This window comes from Chrysemys picta, chromosome 1, assembly GCF_011386835.1.
Source record: "Chrysemys picta bellii isolate R12L10 chromosome 1, ASM1138683v2, whole genome shotgun sequence".
Taxonomy (NCBI): domain Eukaryota; kingdom Metazoa; phylum Chordata; order Testudines; family Emydidae; genus Chrysemys; species Chrysemys picta.
The window spans coordinates 241746926-241773189 of NC_088791.1; the positions used below are offsets into that span (position 1 = coordinate 241746926).

At 43.0% G+C, this 26264-nt stretch overlaps 1 protein-coding gene across 1 annotated transcript in view; it reads left to right on the forward strand.

The window, feature by feature from the left end:
• The first annotated feature begins 15195 nt into the window (after positions 1-15195).
• The window catches only part of LOC101950447 (vertebrate ancient opsin-like), a 135430-nt gene continuing 124361 nt past the window's right edge, over positions 15196-26264 (forward strand). The window contains exon 1 of the mRNA XM_005306967.4: positions 15196-19705. The gene's annotated coding sequence lies outside the window, so the exon portion shown is untranslated. The remainder of the gene's footprint in view (positions 19706-26264) is intronic.

A 26264-nucleotide genomic window follows, 5' to 3' on the forward strand; every position in this document is an offset into this window, starting at 1 on the left:
TGGTCCTCTAGCTGATATTGAGGCCAGTCTACCGTACAGAATCTTTTTAATTTACTTTTAATCAACGGATCCGATCCAAACACTTTCCAGTTCACCAGAATGCATTCTAAGGGCATACACCTTGCCCTGCCTGCAGTACTTTGTCCCTGCCCCATACTCTAGGGAGACACTGGGCGTCCCCAGGTCAAAACAGGTAAAGTCCCCACTGGACTGTTCCTACCTTATCCAAGGGTCCGGTTCTGCACCGTCGCCCGCAGCTGTTTCTCCACTAATCAAGCGCGTTGCACCGTTGTGCCCTCCGGGGTCGACCAAATCACGTCTCCGCTGAGGCCCCCGATGAAGTCACCGGTGAGCTCTGGGCGTCGGTCGTCGTCGTAATCCGTCGGCTGCCAGGAGGGATCCGGGCAAGGCTAAATTTCAGCCTTGAGCCCACCCAGGGACGCCAAGACTGTTGCCGGCACAGGGGCCCGAGGACAGCAACAGTGGGGTTCGGTGCCCGGAGTGCTTCACGCCAATAAACATACCGGGGTGGAGAAACAATCAAAGTTTATTTGAGATCTCAAAGTGGTGCAAGGAGACAGGCAAGTCTCAAATCGAGCACCCCAGCAAAAACAGTTTCTCTCTTCTTTATACATTTTACAACTAAGCCCCCCCTCTCTCCCCCTCTCTATCACCTCCCCTACTCCCCCTCTCTACCAAAGGCATGTTTATACATTTAAGCAACTAAATCATTCTAGGGCTATAAATCTAGCTTGTTAGTAACTTCTCCCTAAACTGTTATTTGGTCCTGTTTACCCTTAGTTTATTACCCCTTCCCCAGCTAGAAACATGCAAACCTCATCATTATTGTTTGGTACCTGGCATGAACAAGGTCGTAATTGCTAACTGGCTATTTACACATTCCAATTCCTGTCCTTGGTTGTTAAGGTCGATCAGAGTTAAACATGGAAGAACTCTGGTTCAGGCAGGCATAGTAACCCCAACACCCTGACAGGCCCCAACCCCCCCCCGCACCGGCCCCCTTACCATGACGCTCAGAGCAGCATGTCTGGCAGCCATGCTGCCCGGCCAGAGCCAGAAGTGTTGCCACACTGCTCTGCAGGGGCGCGCAACCCCACCGCCCAGAGTGCCGCCCGCGCGGTGATGTGGCTGCGGGGAAGGGGGACAGCAGGGGAAGGGCCGGGGGCAAACCTCCCCGGCCAGGAGCTCAGGGGCCGGGCAAGACGGTCCTGTGGGCCGGATGTGGTCCGCGGGCCGTAGTTTGCCCACCTCTGATCTAGACTGAGGAGCACCGGATTATCTCATGTCTGGGTGCGAAGCCTTGGGCTGCTGCCCTTAGTTTCTTTTAGGCAGTTCCAATGGCTCTGGAAACACTATTGGCATTTAACCCCAAAACTGCCTCAGTAGGTTTCTACCTAGGGACTTAACTGGCACAAGTGACTGTCATGAAGGTCCACGGGGAAATTGGCTCTCGTTACCTTCATATCCGTTGTTGAGCTTTACAGCTTCGAAGACTTCCAGCTCAGCCTCATTTTATCTGCCCTGCCCAGTGAAGTTCTGATGTAACCAGTTCCCCCTTCCTTGGAGGCTGCTCCTTATCTATCCGGGCCCTGAATAGACCTTATAAGGGATGCATGGGGTCATGCCCGTTTTATGAAGTGGCCCAAACAATAGGATAATTTTTATACGTAAGTTTTTTAATTAGTCCATTAAAGGATTAGATTATATCTAATCAAGATTTTAATGATGTTTAGCTGTATTTAAGTTGGAATTGTTTCAACTGAACTGTTTTTGACTAGGGGGATCCAAAAGAGAGTTAGTAATTTTTAAGCACCAAGAAATGGTTTAACTAGCTGCCTTCAGAATGTTCATACTCTAACTCTAGTCTGCCCTGAACATAATCATAATGGTTGAAAGCTGAAAATGTATTTTTCCACTTCAGAAATATAAGGGGCATAAAAAAATCATCTGATAAGGGAACCCTGGTTGAAACTTGAACTAGGAGTTCCTACTGAGTGCGTCATAGTGAGTATATTGAATAACCTGCAATTCCAGAGCCCCTTGAATGTCTACTGGATCCTCCCAACTGTGCCAGTACATGACTTTTGGCAACCAGGCATGATATTCAGAAAACTCAGCTGCATGCCATTCTGCAACAAGTCCATTGCTACAATGACCCCACAATTACTAGACCACATGTGCCTGCAGAGTGCAGGTGAGTGCATTGATCCTACAGTTCTGAAATCAGACATCTAGCATGTGATATAAAGGGAAGTCAGTGTATATAATCTAAACTTTCATTTAAAATTGGAGTTTTCAGCTCTTCTAATTATGCTGATAAGCTTTAGAATGTAAGCTAGTGCATAGGAGACTTTTTGAGCCTGACAGACAATAACATCAAGCAAAATATGATCTCTTAATAACCCACTCAAGTTAAGGGACAATCACAACAGAGTTTAAAATTAAGTGTCAGTATTGTTAAGGTTTTCACATTGGTCACTGGATCAGTAATATCCTGCTAATGAGTTTATACCCAGCCACGCTAAATAATGTTCATGTTTTGATGTTCCAGGAATTTATTTCATAAAGTGCTCTTTAAGAACAAGGCTGTATTTTGGTATGCAAATACTTTAGCATTCAGCTATTTCAAAAATGAACGCAGTTGCTATCCTTAAAAAATGACGTTAAAATGTAATGTGTTTAGTAGTGTCAGCTAGACTATGTCGCCCTCTCGTGAAGAAACTTGCAAGATTGTGAGAATTCTCTCTCACACTTGCTACAACTGCAAAGGCAGTACATGTGCATAAGCAGCACTAGGCAAGTCAACTAGGGACATATTTTTAAAGGTATTTAGACATCTAAAGATGCAGATAGGCATCCAGTGGGACTTTCAAAAAGTACCTAGACACTTCACTGTCTTTAACATCAATGGGAGTTAGGTACTTCTGAAAATTCCAAAAGGTACCTATCTGTATTTTTTTGAATCTATATACCTTTAAAAATCTGGCCCTTCTTCTGCCTCAGTTTCCCAAGCTAACATGGAGATGATACTTATCTACCCCACATGGGTGTTGGGAGTTAATGTTTGTAGAGCACTCTGAAAGCAAAAAATCCCTTCAGAAATTCCACAGATTTTAGGAGGAATATCTCCCCCGCTTTTAGATTTGTCAAAGTTTCCCACCTACCCAATTTTTTTTAAATTTTTTTTACCATGCCTGGCAATGAACAAAGTTGAGTTTTGAGAATATTAAGCCAAGTTGCCAAAAGTCATGTATGACCACAGTTGGGAGGATCCAGTAGACATTCCTTTATAATAATAACGTGACAGAGAAATGACCAAAATAAGGCTGAAGCCACTCAAAATTTCCTTGTTCACACAAAAAGGCAGGCAATTTTAGTAAAGTTTTGTGAGAAAAAGCATGTTCATGGGATAATAATTATTCTTAATTATGCAATATAAGTTTTGGAATAGCAAGAATTATGATGAAAAGCCTAATGAGCACAATTAGAAATGGCAGGTTTTGCTTCATCTTGAAGAGTTTGGACAATTGCAGCTAGTGCACAGATTTATGGTCTGCGTAGCAGTGCCCAATGGAATGCTGCCATCTTTTGGTTATACTCAAGAGAAGCAGATACAGATATCTAGAAGATTTTTCTTTTCTTTTGAAGGTAGACAGCTGTTCTGAATAACTGAAATACAAATTCATGGCAAGGCCTCAATTTATGTTTCTAGAGCATGGTTCCTATCCCCCAAACAATGGTTACTACTATTTTCCTTGTGACACTCTCTCTCTCTCTCACCCCTGCTCCTTTTAATCCATTCAGGAAATGAGAAAAGCAACAGGGTACTTTGGACATTTATAAAAAAGATGTTTCAATAATTTAATGGACTCAGCTGAGACAATATAAATCCCTGCAACTCCATTGACTTCAGCATAGTTATCAGTTTGGCAAGGCCTCAGTTTTCTATTCTATGCATGTTCTCATCACTGTAGTATTAGAGAGCCTTCCAACAGTACATTAAGCAACATGACTAAGGTGTAGCTTTGGGCTGGGGCAGCAGGGACAGAAAGGAGCACTGTGAGTAAATGTAATGATGATTTACAATGGGAACCCTCAAATGTTTTGGAATCAGTCTCTTCAAGCTAAAACGTGGCACGCATAAGACATGGTCATGAATTGAAACAGAGAATTTAAGTTGGATAGCAACAAATGCTAGCATCATTGTCGTGAGGATGAAACTAACATATTAGGTGGCTACTAATGCCAAGGAAGGTCTATCGGTCAATTCCAGACCAGTTTAGTAGGGATCAAGGCCCAGACTTTCAGGAGTATTTGGGCTCCTGACTCCCAATGAAATCGCGAGAAACTTGTTACTTGTCCAAAATACTGAGGAGTGAGCAGGTCAGAAATCAGGCAGTCCAATGGAGATTAGGAGCCTAAATACCTTTGAGAATCTGGGCCCAACAGACTGATGGCTGTTCAACAACCTCTGTTATATTAGTTGATGGGGTGAGAGTGTGTCATGTGGTACTTGGCAAGAAGAGGACTGCCTGATTTCTGACCTGCTCGCTCCTCAATATTTTGGACAAAGCAACAAGTTTGCCATAAAAGCTTAAATTAATTGCCTGGATAGAATCTGAAGAAAAAGATGGATTCCCATTAATAAAAAGGTAACACAAGTCTCATGCCAGCTGAATCATAGTCAGTGAAAGCTTCAGCAGATGCACCTCTGCAGATCTTTGCTGAAGGCACAGCAGCACTGAAAGACACCGGACAGGGAGACTGGACAGGATTAAAAGAAATATTCCTGGACCTGCTGGTGACATCACTGACATTAACTCTTGCATGCCATGCTTAGAAAGTGTATTACAAAAAAACTGCAATTGAAATGAACAAGCTTATGGATGCAACTGCCTTTTGGGGAAAAAAAACCCAGAATGGACAAATACAAAGAGAAAGAGGACAGCCTGGCAAACAGACCTAGAAGAAACGACATTTATATGTTAGAAATGTGTGAAAAGAGAGGTTCTATTGATTTTCTTCAGAAGTTGCTCTCTGACACACTTAAACTGAGCCCTCAGCTTCCCACTCTTTACATAGGAAGGCCTCACATAGGGTGTCAGATCCAAAATTGGTGGGGTAGAGAGGCGGAAATAAGACAAGCACAGATCTGCCTACCTAGCCTTAAACTTTTGAAATCTAATAAGATAACAAATGCTTCCAAGAAAGCAGGGGAAAAATACATCACAATGACGTGAACATTTCAATGTTACTTTTTATTGTCTGCTGAAGGGACCAAAAAAGGGGGGGGGGGGAAGGAGGGAAAGAGGGTTGCATTTAAGGAAATTGACAATACACAGATATCAGCTTCCCAGCTAACTTCACTATGGACCTAGCAATTGCCACAAGATTTTACAAGGCACCAGCAGAGGTTTGGTTGATACTTCAAGGTCTAAGATCAGATTTTACCTAAATGCTTGTCCAAGATTGAAGTTTCAGGCACAGCACTCAATATCTTGAGAGAGAGCATTTTCATTACAACTTTGCTCAAATTCTAGGGAACTAAACGATTTCACTGTGGTGTAAAAGTGAATCCTTTTACCCGTTGCCTTGGAACTTCAGTATTTCATTTCATAAATGCCATCTATCACTATTTAAATGTGCATTGGGGGGGTCACTGCTAGAAATATCACAAGTGAAGTGTGGACAGTTATATAAATAAAATAATGTAGTTGGAAGAATTGAAAGAAGGAAACTATCAAAAGTACAGTTATATTGGTATAACATTGGCTAGCAAGCTATGCTTTGAAGAATTTTATAGATTCTTCGAAGTTTGAAACCAGAGCTTGAAAAGACAACCAGAACATTACCATTGTGCATTCTTTAGCTTTCAGCTGTCAGAATTCACACTTGCAACTCTTGATTGTTGCAGTGCAATTTTCCATGACTATAGAAATGTGTACTATGGGGACGTTTTGTCCTCTCCATTCGGTCTGGATCCTACAAACCTCTAATGAACTGTTTACTTTTATGCGCATAAGTAGTGCTACTGGATTGAATTCTACTATTGGATACAGTAGAATATCCACATTCACTGTACTCTGCATGGATGCTGGAGGAAATGTGAGCGGAATTTGCCCAGTTGAGTCCAATGAGACAACTTAACTGCATAACATTACTCCTCTGACTGAACGTTTTCAGGTTTGAGGCTTTGTTCTTCAATATATGATTTATATAACAGTTAATTGTTGTTTGTGCTTTAAAAGGGTTGCCTTTTTTTCTCCCACAAAGAAATAGGCAGAGTTGAAGGAAGGGTTATATACTGTAATTAGTTCTCTGCTTTCAGCTCCACTGTTGTCTGAATAAGTTTTGTTATGTATGTAGAGCATAAAAGGATAGCAAACATTTAACTAATAGTGCTGTTATTCACCTCCCTTTAAAAAAGGTATTAAAAAAAAACAACAAGAAAGAAAATGTAACTGAAAAACCTGTTGATAAACTTTGGGGCAAATGTGCCTTATAATTTTGCACTGAGATAATGCCTAATTTTAACTACAGCTGGTATCAACAGAACATTGTTTTCCCTGGCCCTCTGAGCTTCATCTACAAGTAAAGCTAGTCTAGTACTGATTTGGGGCCTCACAAACATGTATGCAAGTAACTGTACTCTCTCTTCCTGTAGAGTTTAATGGGGCTGATCAATGGGACTATAAATAGATCACTCTCCTTTATGGACTTCAGTGGGACTACTTGCATGAGTAAAATGACATTTGCAGGATAAATCTTCTGTGGTTTATTCCCTCTGGTGCTTCCTTTCAGGAGATTATCCTCTGGAATTTTCTTTAATTTGCAATATTGTAGAAGGGTATGCTACCCTGGGAAACTTCAAGTTCTATAAGACCTTTGCAATAAATAAATGGGAGAGAAGGACAGAGCCCCCACATTTTGGAGTTCAAAGGACGAGTCCCTTCTGTAAGTGACAAAGTCAGGCTGGACAGCTGAAAGAGGGTAGTGGAAGGCAGGTATGTTAGCTCCAGAATGATAAAGGCCCTTTTCTACAAGCGACTCGAGCCTCCCCATAAAAGGGGGGAGGGAGGGGGAGACAGACAATCAAAGGGGAGGACACATGACCGTCCCATGTGTCTCTTCTCCCCAGTGACACCCCCCCCACCCAAGCCTGAGGCTGCCAGCTCTCCCCGCCCCACGTTACCTGTGTGTGGGGGCTCTGTCCTTCTCTCCCTATGCCTCTTCCCCGGGATTCGTTTGGCCAGTCTCCCTATCAGCCGAGCGGGGAGCATGACAGAGCAGCTTCTGCCTGAAAGAGCCTGGCTGGGAGGCAGCAGCGGCCCACTCCCTGCCTGGGCTTGGCTGCCAGGGACAAGGGCTGAGCATGCCGGGGAGGGAAAGGGAGGTTCTGGCTCGCTTGGCCCCTGTTCCCATCAGCTGAGGCTGGGCAGGGAGTGGGCCAGTGCTGCCTCCCAGCCAGAAGCAGCTCCGTCCCACTCCCCACCCGGCTGCCAGGGTGAGCTACCGTGACGGGGAAGGAGCAGGGAGAGAAGGACAGAGCCCCTCTCCCTCCCCACCCTCAACAGGCCAATCTGGGGAAGCACTTTATCCTGCATGTCCCTCCTCCCACCTCGGGATTGCCACCGGAGTCCAATTAAGGGCTGCCTGAGAGCTTTCAAAACCCCTCTTCTGGTGAGAGAGGGAGGAGACACAAGCTGCTGCAGGGCTAATGGAAACAGGGAGAGAGGTTTCTCCAGGGTGAGAGGCTGTCCCCTTCCCCATAGGGCAGTGTTTCTCAAACTGGGGTTGCCGCTTGTGTAGGGAAAGCCCCTGGCGGGCCGGGCCGGTTTGTTTACCTGCCCTATCAGCAGGTCCAGCCGATCGCGGCTCCCACTGGCCACGGTTCGCCGCTGCAGGCCAATGGGGGCTGCTGGAAGCAGCAGCCAGTAAGTCCCTCGGCCTGCGCCGCTTCCAGCAGCTCCCATTGGCCTGGAGCAGCGAATCGCGGCCAGTGGTAGCCGCGATCGGCCAGATCTGCGGACGGGGCAGGTAAACAAACTGGCCCGGCCCGCCAGGGGCTTTCCCTGAACAAGCGGCGACCCCAGTTTGAGAAACACTGCCATAGGGGAAACAACCAAAACTGTGTCCCTGTTTAGGGGAAGGACTGACACCTCAGGGCCAACACCAGGACAACACCCCCAGCAAGAGGGCAGGGAAAGGTACCTCTGCTTTGTTTTTGTGTTTGTAAATTTGTTTCTCTTTATTTGGTGGAGGAGCACTACTTGGGCTGCCCCAAGGCCTACCTCGAAAATACAGATAAGTAAACCCCGGGGGGGGGGGGGGGGGAGCCAAACATTGTCTAGAGTGGGGCTGATTTACCCCAGATCCCTCATTGCCAAAGGGGGAAGTGCTAAGTCCGGCAAGATGGAGGAGGTGCCTTCCTACATATAATAACGTTCTTTCTGTTTGACGTAAGCTCAACATAGCTGATGCCTCTATCAGATATTTGGTCATGCCACAACGTTTCACAAACATCCTATTCAAAACACAAGCATAGAAGTGGTTAGGAACCAAGCACTATTACTTATTTAAATGTCTGCAATCCTGTTATGCATGTAGTGTACAAGAGAACTTATAGTGCTAGTTCTCATTTGTTAAACATAAACATTTGAATCTAAGCACAGCACACTCACAGGCAGTCATTGTTTTTCCCAGAACAAAAATCATTCCCAGCTCTCCTTCTCCTTCTGACATCATCGGTCACTTGCTATGTCGAGAAGAGTATTCTTTTATCTTGGCATATCATTGTTTGTAAAAACTGTATGCTCATCCCTACCTATATCTAGCTGTACTTTTGAATAATGTAATATTCATAAACATGGGTTGCAAACATCACCTGTTTGCCAATTACCAATGATTTTCTGTCTGTAAGTATCCAAAGATCCTGGAAGTGTAGACTGGTACATTTTGCACTTTTTAAGAAGCAGCATTAAAACAACATTGGCACCTACAGATGTGATTAAATACACGAATCACTAACCACAGGTATTACAGTTCTGTAAATATAACTGTCTTTTCCATAATTTTACCAAAATTAGCTTAACAAAACCATAAACTGACTTTGAAGTAGTTGTATACATAATTCAGAGACAACAGGCCAAATTCAGATTGTTTCCCTATAATCATGAGAGCATGCACCTGAGTGGGGGACCCATCCCATGGTGGGGAGTAACTGCCCTGTAGGCCTCCTGGCAAAACAGGATTTGTGGGCCATTTACATTGCTGCACCAAAGCCAGTCTATACTACAGACCTATATCAGTATAACTGTCACTCAGGGGTATGAACAATCTACACCCTGAGTGACATAGTTATACCGACTTAACCCCCGTGTAGACAGCGATATGTCAACGGGAGAGCTTCTCCTGCTGACATAGCTAGCACCTCTCGGGGAGGTGGATTAACTACACTGACAGGACAGCTCTCCTGTCCAATGCAGCATCTTAAGTATAGACCTGCCCCTACACTCCTAGTACACTGCCTGACTCCAGGAGCAGTCTGCTTTCAACCCTTGAGATCTGCACTGGTAAACAGATGAATCAGGCCCAGCTCCTTAATTCTATGATAAAAGTTAAGCACACACATAGGCATGCACACATTCAGCTTAGACATATATTCTATTTCTCAAGCCTCTCAACATTCTAACACTGTAACATCTTAAAGTCAAAACATAAGTGAGTCACAAAAACGAAAGTTGTCTGCATAATAGTAACAACCCCCTCCCAGATACTATAATGGCAAAATAGTTTCCTTTGGTTTTTTACTGGTCAGCTCATAAAAACTATTCTGTTCCCACCATCTCAAGGAAATCTTACATTATACACCGTCTCCCCCAAGACTTTCACAATGTAACAAAACAAAATTATTTCAGTCATCTACACTCTATTGAGGGATTTTCTGTCCCGCTCATTCAACAACAGTGTTTAACACCAAAATGCTTCAGCACCAAAGTCTAACACAAAACCCCTCAACTGTCCAGCAAATCATTCTTCAAAAACTCTGATCTTTATTCAATTACATTTTGATACGGATATAAAAAAAATCCCAAAGTGCTCTGTTATGGGGTTTGTAAACTATCATTGCCAAAAAAAACAAACAAACAGCTGCTATTGTGCTAAAGGAATGTACATATTTTTGCAAACATTCATCTTCTGGTGTTAGGTAGCTGCTGCTGGCAAGATGTAGTAAAGTTGCTGCTGAATCTTATCTTACAAGCAACTCTAAAACAGGAAGTTCAAAATTGTTTTACATTTTTAAACTTTAAAGATACGACTTCTTGTAGGCACACACATCTATAGAATCACAGAATAATAGAAATGTAGGGAAGGGACCTCAAGAGGTCTTCTAGTCCAGTGCCCTGCACTTGAAGGCAGGACTAAATATTATCTAGACCATCCCTGAGAAGGTGTTCATCTAACCTGTTCTTAAAAACCTTCAATGACAGAGATTCCACAACCTCCCTCGGTAATTTGTTCCAGCGCTTAATTAGCCTGACAGGAAGTTTTTCCTAATGTCTAACCTAAACTTCCATTGCTTCTTGTCCTATCCTCAGATGTTAATGTCCTAGCAACCTCTAAGAGCAGACTAACCATTTTATAGAGGGTCCTGTGGCACCTTTAAGACTAACAGAAGTATTGGAGCATAAGCTTTCATGGGTGAATGCCCACTTCATCAGTGCCATTATGCTCCAATACTTCTGTTAGTCTTAAAGGTGCCACAGGACCCTCTGTTGCTTTTTACAGATTCAGACTAACACGGCTACCCCTCTGATACTTAACCATTTTATGGCTCTCAATAATTCTCACTACTCAAACATAAAGAATAATCTAGTGGTTAAAGTTAGGAAATCTGGGTTTTATTGCCAATAGAGCTGGCTGAAACTTGAGGTTTCAGTTCTCAAAAAGATGTGGTCTTTTGGAATTTGCTTTTGTTCCAAATTGGATTGAAACCAAATTTACCATTTTTTTTCATGAATTTACAAATCCAGGAAAATTTAATTTTGGTAATACCAAAACATGGTGTTTCTGAGACAAAATAAGGAAAATTGACATCCTTGTCAGTTTCATAGCTGCCTAGGTGAACCCAACAAGAATATTTATTTCATTCTGCAGATGCCTGGACTTTCAGGGTCTGAGGCTTTGGGGAACCCTCACCACGGACTTCAGGACTTCCAGGTTCCTTGCTGCAAATTTGGGAGTCAAGCTGTTGTTAGAGCCAAGGCACCTAGGATTTTAAGGCTCCTGGCTTGAAGGACTGCCAGGCTTTCTGCCTAACTTTTGTTGAAAAATTTATGATCAGGTCTATTGGCTGGAGTTGTTTGTGGAAAAAATGCAGATTTGGTCACCTCAAATCATTTAACATATTCATACAAATTTTCCTGAATTGCTTCAGTCAATTTTCTTTTGAAATATTTCAATATTTTGGTTTTAAATAACTTTATTTCAAAATTTCCTTTAATTTTTATTTTAAAAAATATCAGAAACACTAACTGCTCAAAATCAAAATTCATAGTGCATGAAATGATTTGCTTGACCTAAAAAGAAGGTTGTATTCCCCCCTCCCCCCCCACACACACTTTTTGATTTGTCAATTAAAAAAAAATTCACTGTAGGTTTTCCTTGAAATAAATAGTTTTTTCAATTTTTCAGAACCGAACTGAAAAATCCAGTTATTCACTCAGTGTTACATAGCACAACTGTGATACTTAATCCATTGTTTGCAAAGCTCTTGGCATTTCTATAGCATGAAACATCTGAAGATCTCAAAGTATTATTATTCCAAACCTTCTGTTAATTGTATCAATGTTTAATCCTAGCTGTTATAGCTCCCTTTTGAGCTTTATAATCATATGCTTTGTGCACCAAAAGAGGATTATGAGCAGTTTCCATCTTGGGTTCAAGTCAACTATTCTCTCTCCAAAAGTCAAAAATAGGCTCTCTCTGCCACCCAAATTGTGTTTAAATGTGTATTCCAAACCAATGTTCCTGTCATGTGCTGTAAGTAAGTATTCTTCAAATCAACTACTTGGATTTGCCGGTATAGATTACAAACTGCTGTGACTTTTCTAAGATATTTCTGTTTGAATTAAAATATACAAAGAACCTTTTGAATAAGAAGCTCAAGACTTACAAATGAGTCCAGTGTTTGTTTATGGATCTCTTGGTAACTGCACAGGCAGAAAGGAAAGGTTTCCCCCTATTTGCTATAGTTTCCCCCTATTTGTACTTATCAGGCAGGACAAAGTAGTGTCATGATGCTGTGATGCTGCATTGCAAAGTTGCAATGTTAGTGTGGAATGACGTTCACCTCATAACATCATTATGTATGGACAGATCACTGCTTTGTGATGCTGAGTTATGACAACGTCACTGCATTCTGAGGCCTGAAGTAAATCTAAGATTCTTTAATCATCATGGGACACAGGAGATAGTCTTGACCTTGGGATTGTTTTTGTAAATTTCAGAACAGGTATCAATCTTAGCTTTGAACTGCTCTGGAAGAATGGTTGAATGAGGAACAACAAGGTAAAGAGCAAGGTAAGTCCAGGATAGACCTGGACTCTCTAGATAAACGATGGGTAAACTGGAGTAATTATAATGAAGATACAGCAACAGAGCTAGAATGATTGTGTGTGTTTCAGAAGGTAGCTTATGGACCTCTTATGATCACAACATGTTAAGATGTAAATTTTCACAGCAGGCCACAATGGGTGCACCTTCAGGCCTGAAGATTCAGGTTTGCCAGAACTGTCTTCCCTACAATATTCTCAGTGTCCTTCCCCCAAAAGCAACATTAGAGTCCAACCAATTGACAACACTGATTTTTTAACAGGTATTTGTCAATCACCTACTTGAGTGATGTTGGCACCTTAGCAGACTTTGACAATCTCCAGCAACAATACACCTATCTTTTCACAAGATTTTGCAAGCCAAGGAGGGTATGGTCCAAATCACAGGTCACAACACTGTTTCCCCAGGCACTCCACCCAGAACCTCAGCAACATACACCAAAACCCAAACAAAGATCATCTTGCATTTTATTGCCTGTCTCTTCTCCACTATCACAGATCTGCTGCTACAGGGGCTTCTGATCTGAGAAACCAATGGAATTTCATGGCGGCAAGGTGGGCATGTAAATTGTTTAACAACCTGCTTATTGTTGACATAGGTTACACTGCTCTACAGCCAAAATGCTTCTGAAATAAATGTAGTCAAACTTTACTAATTCTGGGTCACTGAGAACGAAAATGATGCTTAAAATTGTTGATTGGCTCTAGTTTTCAAGATATGCTATTGGGTCAGTATATACAACCCTTGACTTGGGAATGGCGGAGGATAAGTGAGTTATAAAGGGAAGGGATCTCAATTTAAACCAGAAATGACTAAAATACATCTTTGACTGGATCTATGAATAAATATATGACTGGGTTTGGACAGTACTTGCTTTTTAGGCAAAACAATGAATGATGCAATCTGAAGCTGGTATTGCATCATACATGATATGAATTGCATCATGTTATTCCCAGAAGTCATGGATGATGCAATCATAATGAAGCTTACATCACTCTGCTGAACAAATTGCCCTATATCAGCTCTAGAAATTATACAGTGTCGTGCTATCTTATTTGTCAGTGTTTGATTTTGCAAAGGGACACATTTCTGTTTAGCCAAAGTGAGCAGAGATGCCTCGTACTTGTGTGAACAGTGCAGATAACTTCTGCTATGTTTGGGGTGAAGTGACTTTTGCATCACAAAAGCGCAGTATAACCACTATGGTTAAGAAAGCCTATCACCTTTATTTTGGCTGCAAAATTGGAGATCAGGACAAGAGGTGGGCCCCCGCACATATGCTTCAACACTTGTGCAACAGATCTTCGCCAGTGGTTGAACAGGAAAAGGAAATCTATGCCTTTTGCAGTGCCAATGATTTGGAGAGAGCCAACAGATCCTACCAGCAATTGTTACTTCTGCATGGTGCCTCCAGTTGGGAAAGGTGTGTCAAAGAAGAAAAAGTGTACTGTGCATTATCCAAACATTCCATCAGCTATACGCCCAGTATCCCACGGAGAAGGACTGCTGGTTCCTGATGCACCAGAATCATTCTCACTTCAGTCAGACGAGGAAGAGGATGAAACTTCTGGTCCTGAACCATCAGTGTCACAGGACCCACATTTTCTCCCATCCTCCTCCTCTGAACCACACCTCATAACACAAGGTGAACTGAATGACCTTGTCAGGGATTTACCATCAATTCCAGTTGGTCATGCAGTCCATATGAAGGAAACCTATGACAACATGAAACAACTTTTGAGGTGCATAATCTATGACCAACATCAGTGGCAGCTTTGTGGCGATTTGAAGGTTGTTGCTCTCTTGCTTGGTCTGCAGACTGGATGCACAAAGTACTGCTGTTTTCTCTGCGAATGGGATAGTCGTGCAAGAGATTCCCACTACATCAAGAAAGATTGGCCACTCCGACAGTCATTGGAGCCTGGGAGGAAAAGTGTTCAGCATCCACCACTTGTTGAATCAAGGAAGATTTTGTTACCACCCTTACACATCAAGCTGGACCTGATGAAGAACTTTGTCAAGGCCATTGACAAAACACAAGCAGCTTTCAAGTACCTCCGTGGAAAATTTCCAAGGTTAAGAGAAGCTAAGATAAAGGAAGGTGTCTTTGTTGGTCCTCAGATTTGTGAACTTCTTCGAGATGATGCATTTGACCATGCACTGCGTGGCAAGGAAAAGACGGCATGGAAAGCCTTCCAGTTAGTGGCAATAAATTTTCTCAGAAACAACAAGGCAGACAACTACAGGGTGTTGATGGAAAACCTGCTCAAGGCATACAAAAGCCTTGGTTGCAACATGTCACTAAAGATACATTTTTTGCACTCTCATCTAGATTTTTTTCCACCGAACTGTGGAGCAGTGAGCGACGAGCATGGCGAGCGATTTCACCAGGACATTGCAACAATGGAGAAACACTATCAGGGCAAATGGAGCCCATCAATGCTTGCAGACTATTGCTGGACAGTGACAAGAGATGCTCCATTTAATGAATACAAGAGACAAGCCAAGAAGCGCCGAGTAGACACTGAATAGGAATAAACTACGTACATAATAGTTTTTTGCCTTTTGTTTCATAATAAATTTTATTTATATAACCCTTCTGCTGATTTTTAAAGTGTTACATAAACAGGACAGGTGAAATATTATCATGTAAAGCAACCATAAACACATGAAAAGACCTAGGTTTATAATTTATGATTAAAACTCTACTATCTACACAATATACATAGACATAAAATGTAAAAACTTAAATATCTTAGAAACAGTAGCCAATCAGTTGTTTTAATTGTCATATTTGAATTCAGCACATCAAGATACATAATAAATAACACATTTTATCTCTGAAGCAGATGACTTCTCAAAATTTGTAGACCAGTGTTATTTGCAGGTGTACCCTGCTTTGAAAACTTACTCCTATCTTTCCTGCGGTTTGGAAACTTGATATTTAGGACTGAATTTTCAAAGTTTAGCACAGGAAACTGACCTGGTTTCATCTGACAATAAGGTTTCTTTAATGCCTGCAAAAGATCAATTTCATGCACATGAAAGGGCATTAGTATATGTCAGTTTGGTAACTCTGTATCTACTTGCACACTGATGCACCAAGTTGAGGGGGGTGGAGGCATATTCCTTATGACTTACATTGAAAAAATGGCCATTCAATTTTTTTCCTCATTTTGGGTTGCCCTCCACATAGTGGATCCAGTCAGACTCACATGGAAAGGGGGCCTTGAACACCTGAAAACTTGTAGGGGCTGTCCAGTTCTTTTTAACTTTCCTGCAAGGGGACTTCCAACCAGCAATTAGTGGAAGTGGGATATTGTCTCTTTGCTTACAGGACTGCAGGCCTGTGTTAGGTTTTCCCCAGCTTATTGCCTCAAGCTTTGTTTCAAAACTATTTCAGAAAAACATTATTTATTGTCTGTATTATCAGGATGCCAGGCATAGATCAAGGCCCCATTGTGTTAGACACAGTTTAAAAACAAACACAAAAACCAAGCTTATCTCAATGTTTCTGCTTGAATCTCTGAACTAACCTCTCTTCCTGACCTGTTAGGTGCATCAGACTAGCCATCTATCAGCCAGAGGAAGTGGAGAACTGCCTGAGTCCAGTTTTATAAAGGATCTTGTTCTACCTAACTGAGGTGGAGTAGGAGGAGGATGTTCAACTGCAGGATTTTACCTCCACTTACAATCTTAAAAAGCCTCATGTTAGAAGCGCAGGAAGAAACGGAGCTAGCAGCGGTCATGTTAAGAAAGATATAGCCCCAGAATAATTTTCTCTATAAGAAATTTGTCTACAGATGCATTCCCCAGAGTCTTTTTTCCTTATTAGACGGAATTATTGATGGTATAAGTTTTTGAATTTTAAATATATATTGTATTTTTGTATGTTTTGATCTTTTTTGCACAATATATACTTCAGCACAAAATAACCCTAAGCCTGGAATTGCCTGCTTTACCCCAAGCCATGAACGTTCAAAAATAGACAAAGCTGCACCTGGCAAATGTGGATAAATCTGCAAACAGATAAGTCATGCAAAATAAGTCTCTGAGGGCAAGATTCACAAAGGGATTTAGGCTTACTGATGCTGAGCATCACAATGATTAATTTTTAAGTGCCTAGAAAATCACGGGAATAACACTGGGTTTCACAAGGCCTGAGTTATGTGCTTGGGATCCCTGTATAATGATGGGGGAAAGAGAAGGGCTTTAGAATGGAATTCACAAAAGACAGCCTGCTAGGGAGAGAGCCACCTAAACTAGCCAATGAGAAATGTGGACCAGATAGGTGTGTGCTAAATCCCATCCCTCTAACAGAGAGAGGTACCTAAGTCTGGGCTGTAGGGACATGCTTGCCTCCTCTGTTTGAGATTCATGCTAGGAACCCCTCTACAGGAGTCAGGTGGCTCAAGCACATAAAGTGTTTCTTGTGAGAATAATTTAGGCCTTGGCTACACTCGCGCATTCACAGCGCTGCGCTGTGAAGCGCAAGTGTAGTCGCGCCGCCAGCGCTGCGAGAGCTCTCTCGCAGCACTGCAAGTACTCCACCTCTCCGAGGGGAATAGCTTGCAGCGCTGCAGGTGCTGATTACACTGGCGCTTTACAGCGCTGCACTCGGGGAGGGGGTATTTTCACACCCCTGAGCGCAGCAAGTTGCAGCGCTGTACAGCGCCAGTGTAGCCAAGGCCTCAGGTAAACTTCTAATCCACACAAAACAGCAGGGGCAGCAGGAGGAGGTGGGGGTGGTGCCCATTTTATAACCTGTGGCCAATGGTTAGAGCGCTCCCCTGGGATGTGGGAAACTTGTATTTATTTCCCCCACCCCCTACCAGAGGGGAAGAAAGAAGTGGGAGACTATCTCACAAATCATCAGGACTCTGCCCTAAGCACTGAGGTATGGGATATTCTGATGTGGGTCTCCCTCAGTCTCATCTGGTGAAACATCTTCCACTGTGGATAAAAACTTGGATAGTCATTGGCCCGGAGAAGTGAGAGAATGACTCTGTCACCGGGTAGTTAGGGTCCAGTTCCCCTGCTCCAGTTATAGTTTAATTTGCCTCTAGTCAATATTACTGTTTCCCCAGTGTAGACAATTATTCAGTTTCCCCCCTTGTCTGTGGGTCTTTCACACCCTAACAAGTAAGGAAGGAGAAGGGACTTATTAGCCCGGAGGGAAAGCCCCTTCACCTGCTGCCCTAAATTGATGAAGTCCAAGACCACAGAGTTAACTTTTGCAATCCTACTAGAGAGAGATAAGGGACCAGAAAGAAATTTTGGAAATCCAGTTTATCATCTAGCTATAAAGACCTACATTTATCACACACACTTTGACCAAATTGTATTACTCTGCAACTCTGTCACATTAAATATTCAGGAGCTGGGTTCCTCAGTCGCTGTAGGTGGGTTTTCTTTCTTGAAGGAACGATCTGACTATAACCAGCTTCACATTATCACTGTACTCAGCTGTCTCACTCCAGTGTGTAACTCAGTAAGTCATGTGACACAACACCACACAGCAACACAGCTCAAAAGTAAACACACGGAACAGGTGGGAACATCGGTATGCCGAACAGCAGATACTGGGAGGATCTGTGCTGAAAGCCTGAATTGTGGATTATCCACAGTCCAGGTCATTCGGATTGCTGGATAATCTCGTGATCTCACTTCTGTTTTGTTTTCCAACATGGCCTTTCAACTAGCAATTGATTACTTCTCCCTTCAGAGACGAATTTTCCCGCATTCCTTGTATTCTGCTCTGGCAAAGCGTCTTCTCCTAACGGGGGAGGCTGCTTGCTGGGCTTGAAGTTGTTATTATTTAAACGGTGTGAGACTAAAACCCTGGAGTTTGAGAGACAAAACTGTCTTTTTCCCAATTCGATCATTTCCTAAGAGGCACACAGAGCTCACCCTGGCGGCTGAATTGGGTGGATAGGAATTGCCGGAACGCTTCTCATTAAAGGAGCAACAGGGGACAGAAAGTGCCAGTGATTTCAGATAATGTTTTAGGAACAGTGTCCGGTCCTCTTTCTGCCCCGCTGGTTTTTATGTGCACGGGCAACAACAAGTAGGTTTGCCAGCTTTGGTTGGATGTATTCCTGGACGTTTTATCTCAAGATAATTTTTAATTAAAGATGAATCTTTAATTCCGGACTCCAGGACAATTCTGGAGTTAGCAACCCTAGCAAAAGCATAAACCTGTAGCCTCCTCTAGCTCTTAGGAAAGGGAAGGAGCCAGGCACTGAGATGCTGAGCTCCCCAAGCTGTTGCATAAAGAAAAGGGCGGCGGGGGCGGGAGAGTGTCTCCCAGAGGATCAGCCCCCCAGGATGTGCACATAGAAGCCAAACGCTAAACAGGATAAGCAGCCCCCCTCCAGGCACACAAATGCGCGCGTCTGTCATCTCTCCCTGTAGCCGAGCTGGATGTCAGTGCCAGAGGCCGCGGCCACAGCTTGAGCCCTGGCAGCGGCGTCTCTTCCAGCAGCAGCAGCAGCTGCTACCTCGGTTCCTTTGGGGGGGCTGCGTGTGCCGCTTTCTCTGCAAGGCTCCTAGGGCCCCTGGCCAGGCGAGTGGGGCGCCCTGCGCTGGATCCGGCCAGCGCTCCCCCTTCAAAGCTCCCGCCGCCGGAGGAACAGCCCGGCCGGGGCCGGGGCAGGGGCAGGGCGGGCAGAGGAGCTACAGGGAAGGTGCGCGCCGAGTGGCGGAGGGAGGCGCGAACGGGAAGGGGGCTGCAGAGCCCTTAGCGCTGGGACCCCGCCCCCCAATGGGCAGCGAGCGGGCGGGGCCTGGCCGGGGGGCGAGGCGCCGGGACTAGGCAGCGCGGGGGCTGAGCCGCTCGCCCTTTTTGAGCGCTGGCCTGGCGGGCGCGGAGTCGCGCTTCCCGAGCCGGCAGCGCCGAGCCCCCTGCCCGCAAGGAGCGGAGCGGGACACGGAGACTCACCGGCCGGCAAAGTTGGCGGGGACCCTCCTCGCGGCGCCCGCTGAAGGCTGGCCGCGGCCGGCTTTCGCTTCCCCCGTGGGGCTCAGGCTGGGCGGAGCGGGAGCCGAACAGCCCCCAGCACCTCGGAAAGTAAGTAGCGTTTCCCTAGACCTCCCTCCCGCCCGCCGCGCCCGACTCGGACCCCGCTGTCCCTGGTCCGTGGTGCTGCGGTGAGTGCGGAGGGGGGAATTAAAACGGCCAGGAGCCGCCTTTCTGGTTTGAGGATTAGGGAGGCTAATCCGTCTTGCTTGGGGGGTCGTCAGGCACCTTCCAACGCTGCCCCTCTGCAACATACTGTTAGCAAGAAATTAAATGAGGCAGGGTTCCCTGCTGGTGGGCCATTTTCCGATCAGAATTAATTTTTCACTTACAATTTCTTCAGCCTTGTTCCGACCCATAATTGAGAAACCTGCATGTAGTTTTCAGACATGATTATGTTTTCTAATTCCTCGGGCTGCGGGGTAGCAGCCTGCACGGAATTGCTGGAGATTACATCTCATCTACATCATATCTAAGAATCACCCTGCTGAAGACACGATTTTCTTTAAATCCTGACTTCTAAACAGATGTAGATGTATTTTTCTACTTGCCAGATTAAAATTATCTGAAAAAATCTATAAAAAAGTTTTAAAACATCAGATTAAGTCACAAACAACGATCTAGCCAGTGTTGTATTTCTTTCCCCTGGCATTTGGCCATACATATTTACTCTGCTGACAGATGTGAGGGAGTTTAAATGCTTGGGCAGTTTTAAGGTACTCAGTGAAGATGCTGTCTATTAATCTGTTGAAGAGTTGCCCTGTTATAGCTGCTAAAGCCTAAAATAGTATCCCAAAGGTACTCCCCAGGTCCCAAAAATGGCACCTCTTCATCACTTTTGCTCAATGTTAATCTTAACTGTAAAAAGAAGAACAGGAGTACTCGTGGCACCTTAGAGACTAACAAATTTATTAGAGCATAAGCTTTCGTGGACTACAGCCCACTTCTTCGGATGCATCCGAAGAAGTGGGCTGTAGTCCATGAAAGCTTATGCTCTAATAAATTTGTTAGTCTCTAAGGTGCCACAAGTACTCCTGTTCTTTTTGCGGATACAGACTAACACGGCTGCTACTCTGAAATCTTAACTGTGTTGTCTAGTTGGCAGTTAGAATTGAATTATACTGACAATTGCTTGCTTTTTCTTGTTGAATAACAAAGATCTCTAGGGTGTGAGTTTAATTTTTAAGGTGCTAAAGAAGTGGTCCAGCTACAAAGGTGGCTCCGAGTTTTCCTGCAAACCATTCCCTGCCCCCGCCCCCATTGCTTTAATATTCAAAAATTCCTTGCCCATCTTCACAACTAGTACATTTTCCCCTAAGCGTGGTAAGCTAAATAGTCTAGGTTTTATAGTTTGTTTTACTACATTAGTTTAAAGAGAGGACAAAGTTTTCAAATTTGGGTTTCTAAAGTTAATTATCTAAACAAGTAGTCTGATTTTCAGAGGTTTGGGGACCCAGCAATCAATAGGATCTGTGAGTGCTTCAAAATATTTAGCCTGAGTTCTGTTTCTTAATTGCTTTTAAGCACCTGAATCTAAATCTTTCCTGTGCCATCAAATGTTGCTTCGGACATGTACAAGGCTCCGGCATTCCTGGCATTCCTGCCATCCCTGTGTGTCCTGGGTCATTCTTTGAGAGTCCTTTAAATTCTCTCACTCTCTCTCTGAGTAGTGTTCAAGAGGGATTCTTTTGATCTGCCCCTTATGTATGCGGAGAACTCAAATAATTATATTAATTTGGTTTGCCATATATAAACTAAAAAGGTAAGATCTGATCATGCTTTTATTTACTATTTCAAAATTCAAAGTAAAACTTAGCCTTTTATTCAACAGATTAAGGTAAGTGGTGGATGTTCATTAATCCAGCATAAAATCCAAGAATTAGTTGTTTGCATCTTTAAAAGACTTTCAGCCAAGATTTACTTTGAAATATCAAAACAGTTTTAAATGTTATATTTTTCAATACACTTTTATGCTGGATAAATGTATTTAAGTTAATTTTTTTTAAATGAACCACCGCACTTAACTGTGAAATCTTAAATCAGGTATCTGTTCAGGGCAATATCCACAACAAGCTACAAGTTTGTTATACTGCTCTGATGCATCCCAATAGAATTAATCTTTTTTTTTTTTTTTTTTTTTTTTGCAAGAGGTTTTGGACATCTAAATGTTTTTTTTACAGTTTTATCAACAATTAAGTTTGGAAGTGACTCGAGGACCATTCTCTGGCATAGTTTACAATTTTGCAAGATAATGTAGATTAAAAATCCCTCAATTGGAAATAAAAAGTGTAATTTCAAAAATATAAACAGAAACCCCTTAATGCTAGCAAGTTCAATAACTTTCAAGTCACAAGCTACGTCCTTCTTTCTGGGCAAAGTTGAAAGGAACTGTTTAATCAACGCAAAGCACAGATCATACTTATTTCCCTCTTTTCCCACAAGATTGCTTCAGAAGAAACTGCCAGCAGTGACGGTAGTCCCCGCATTCAGCATCTTGTTGACTAGTATTTGTCAGAACTATTTTTAAAATTTGTAACACAACATAAAAAAATGCACTATTGAGGCTCGTTGGTGACTTGTACTGATATCCAAGCCATTTCACTTGGCCAAATGCTTCAGATCATTTTCAGTGTTTTCCTTCCCACCCAAAAGCAAGCTAGTAGAGAGAGACCTGGCAATGTCATTTGATGAACGCTATGCAATTCGTTTACTAATGGTATTTTTTAAATGTTGGAAAGTCACTTAGAGATTTAATATTTTAAAAAAACAACGGGATTGACTGTTCAGTTAAGAATTTCCTAATCAGAAGAGCTGAAAAATCATACTAATGTAGGGCTCAATCCTGCATAGTGGTTAAGTAAGTTGGCATTGAGAGTACTTGAGCATCTTGCAGCAGAACTGAGCACATGGGAGGATCAAAGCCATATTACTCAATTATACGCTAATATTAAGCCAGGATAAATCCAACTCAGGGTCTCAAATAAATAAATAAATGGAGCCCAGCAGCTTTCTTAACACCATCATTTGGCATGTGGTTTGTCTAAATTTATAAAGAAATTTAGGATATGGTACTGTATTTGTGTTTTTAATATGGGACTCTTCTTATCTAGCACAGAACTTCAGACTTTCCTCATTAGATACCCTTATGTCCTCTTGGGGACTTAAGCAAACCTTACTCAGCCTGCTTTTTATTTTATTTGGCAGTATCAGCAGACATCCCCAATGTGTGTGTTTTTTAAAAAAATATTATTTTATTTCTCTAACCCATACGCAAGTGCTCTATGTTTCTGCATAGGAGCTACGTATTATTGTCATATACATAAGCAGTCTATGGCACTTTACAGCGATGACAAACACATACCCTGCCTTAAGGAGTTGATAGTCTGAGGTCCAAATTCTGCAAATATGCAGGTATATTGCTTTGTGCACCAAGGATTTATTCATGAACTCAGTAGAGATTTCCCCCGCATGTAAAGTTACTCACATGCTTGTTTATAAGTTTGTAACCTAAAGCCTTGTCTATGCACAAAAATTATATTGTGTGTTGGTACGATTAAAGTGATACAACTCTCCTTGTTTAGATGCAATTATATTGGTATGAAAGTGCTTATACTGGTATAGTTTATTTCCATACCATGTGAAAGGAAATAAGCTATACTGGTATAAAGGCACCTTTACACTGGTATAGCTGCATCCACACAACAGGTTGTACCAGTATAATTATTTTAGTTTAAAAATATCCCACACGCCTAATTGAAAGTTATACCAGTACAAAATCTGTATGTGGATGAACTTTGAAGCCAAATTCTTCAATACAGTTGGTTGGGTATAAACAAGGACAGAGTTGGGGGGCTGAGAGCAGGATGGGTCTAAAACAAGTGGTCAGATGCAAAAGAGATGGGTAAAGCTGTATCGGAAATGGAAAAAAAAGTAGACTACATTTTTAGATTGATATAAATACAATTATAAAAAACACTCACGAATAGTCAGTTTTTCAGATTACAGTGCTGGCTAACAGTTCCCCTGCACTTGTAAACCCTCCCTGAGCTCTTTCTCGGGGCAGTATGACTGCTTTTTCTCAACATTGAACTGCATCTAATGGTCCACACTAGGTTGAAATGAACCTCAGTTTTCACTGCTGAAGATGTGAGACATTCTTTTTAGGTGACAAATCTGAGGAACTGTCTCAGATTGAGGTGTCAATAGAGGAAGTATTGGAACAAATGGATGATAAATTAAACAGTAATAAGTCACCAGGACCAGATGGTGTTCACCCAAGAGTTCTGAAGGAACTCAAATATGAAATTGCAGAACTAAACTGTGGTATGCAACCTATCGCTTAAATCAGCCTCTCATCCAAATGACTGGCGGATAGCTAATGTAATGTTGATTTTGAAAAAAAAGCTCTAGAGGTCATCCTGGCAATTACAGGCTGGTAAACCTAACTTCAGTACCAGGCAAAATGGTTGAAACTATAGTAAAGAACAGAATCAGACAGTGTGGGTATGTCTACACTGTAATTAGACATCTGTGGCTGGCCCCTGCCAGCTGACTCGGGCTCGCAGGGCTTGGGCTGCAAGGCTGTTTAATTGCATTGTAGACTTCCAGATTTAGGCTGGATCCCAGTGTGATGGGTTGGATCACAGAAACCCCCTTGGGGCTGCCAACTGATGTGCCAAGCCTACTTCTGCCCCTGCTTTCCCTGCCAGCTTGGGACTCCAGCACCCTGTCTTGTTGAGCCAGACACGCCAGTCTGCTCCAACACAGACTGAGAGTCTGAACCACGTGCCCCAAAGCTACAGACTTAACTGAAAGCAACTTGAGAAGTGTTCCTGTCGTTAACACTCAGATGCCCAACTCCCAATGGGGTCCAAACCCCAAATAAATCTGTTTTACCCCAAATAAAGCTTATACAGGTAAACTCATGAATTGTTTGCCCTCTATAACACTGATAGAAAGATATGCACAGCTGTTTGTGCCCCCCAAGTATTAATATATACTCTGGGTTAATTAATAAGTAAAAAGTGATTTTATTAAATACTGAAAGTAGGGTTTAAGTGGTTTCAAGTAATAGCAGACAGAACAAAGTGAATTACCAAGTAAAATAAAATAAAACACGCAAATCTAAGCCTAATACAGTAATAAAACTGAATACAGATAAAATCTCACCCTCAGCGATGTTTCAATAAGTTACTTTCACAGACTCGATGCCTTCCTAGTCTGAACACAAATCTTTTCCCCGGTACAGCCCTTGTTCCAGCTCAGGTGGTAGCTAGGGGATTTCGCATGATGGCTCCTTTTTTGTTCTGTTACACCCACTTATATATCTTCTGCATAAGGCAGGAATCCTTTGTCCCTCTCTGGGTTCCCCCCTTCCTTCTAAATGGAAAAACACCAGGTTAAAGATGGATTCCAGTTCAGATGACATGATCACATGCAGGGCCGGCTTTAGGAAGTGCGGGGCCTGATTCGAATATCCGGCGGTGGTCCTGGTCTTCGGCGGCACTTCGACGGCGGGTCCTTCACTCGCTCCGGGTCTTCCGCATCACTGAAGGACCCGCCGTCGAAATGCTGCCGAAGACCCAGAGCGAGTGAAGGACCCGCCGCCGAAGTGCCGCCGAAAACCCGGACCGCCGCCGGGTGAGTAAAAATTAAAAAGGCACCTAAGTTAAGCGCTCTTCTTTAGGGTGCGGGTCCCTCTTAGGCATGGGACCTGATTTGGGGGAATCAGCCTAAAGCTGGCCCTGATCACATGTCACTATAAGACTTCATTACCCACTTTCCAGCACACAGGTATACAGGAGTACTTACAAGTAAAACAGAGCCATCTACAGTCAATTGTTCTGGTTAATGGGAGCCATCAAGATTCCAAACCACCATTAATGGCCCACACTTTGCATAATTACAATAGGCCCTCAGAGTTATATTTCATATTTCTAATTTCAGATACAAGAGTGATACATTTATAGAAATAGGATGACCACACTTTGTAATGATACCTTACAAGAGACCTTTTACATGAAGCATATTTTAGTTACATTATGTTCACACTCATCAGCATACTTTCATAAAATCATATAGAGTGCAATTTCACACCCAGACTCTAGGACCCTGCGAGGTGGGCCTCAGAGCTTGGTCGGGACCACTGGTCTGACCAGTATTGGTCCAGTATGGCTGTTCTGATGTTAAAACTGTTGGACTCTCCTGCTATAAAATTTTAGTGTCCAAAAAATGCTTAATACACCTCTACCCCGATATAACACGATCCGATATAACACAAATTCGGATATAACGTGGTAAAGCAGTGCTCCAGGGGGGCGGGGCTGCGCACTCCGGAGGATCAAAGCAAGTTCGATATAACGCGGTTTCACCTATAATGCGGTAACATTTTTTGGCTCCCGAGGGCAGCGTTATATCGATGTAGAGGTGTATAATAAACTTATATTTTGTTTACCTCTGCATTTTGTTCCTGCATACTTCCCTGCTATTGCTCTAAAGTTACTTCTAGTTGTGTTTAAAGAACATCTCATTCACAGAACAGAACCATTCCCTTTCCCTTCATTGGGAAAGCCCAGGACCAGACCTGTCCAGGACAACTTAAAACAGTGTT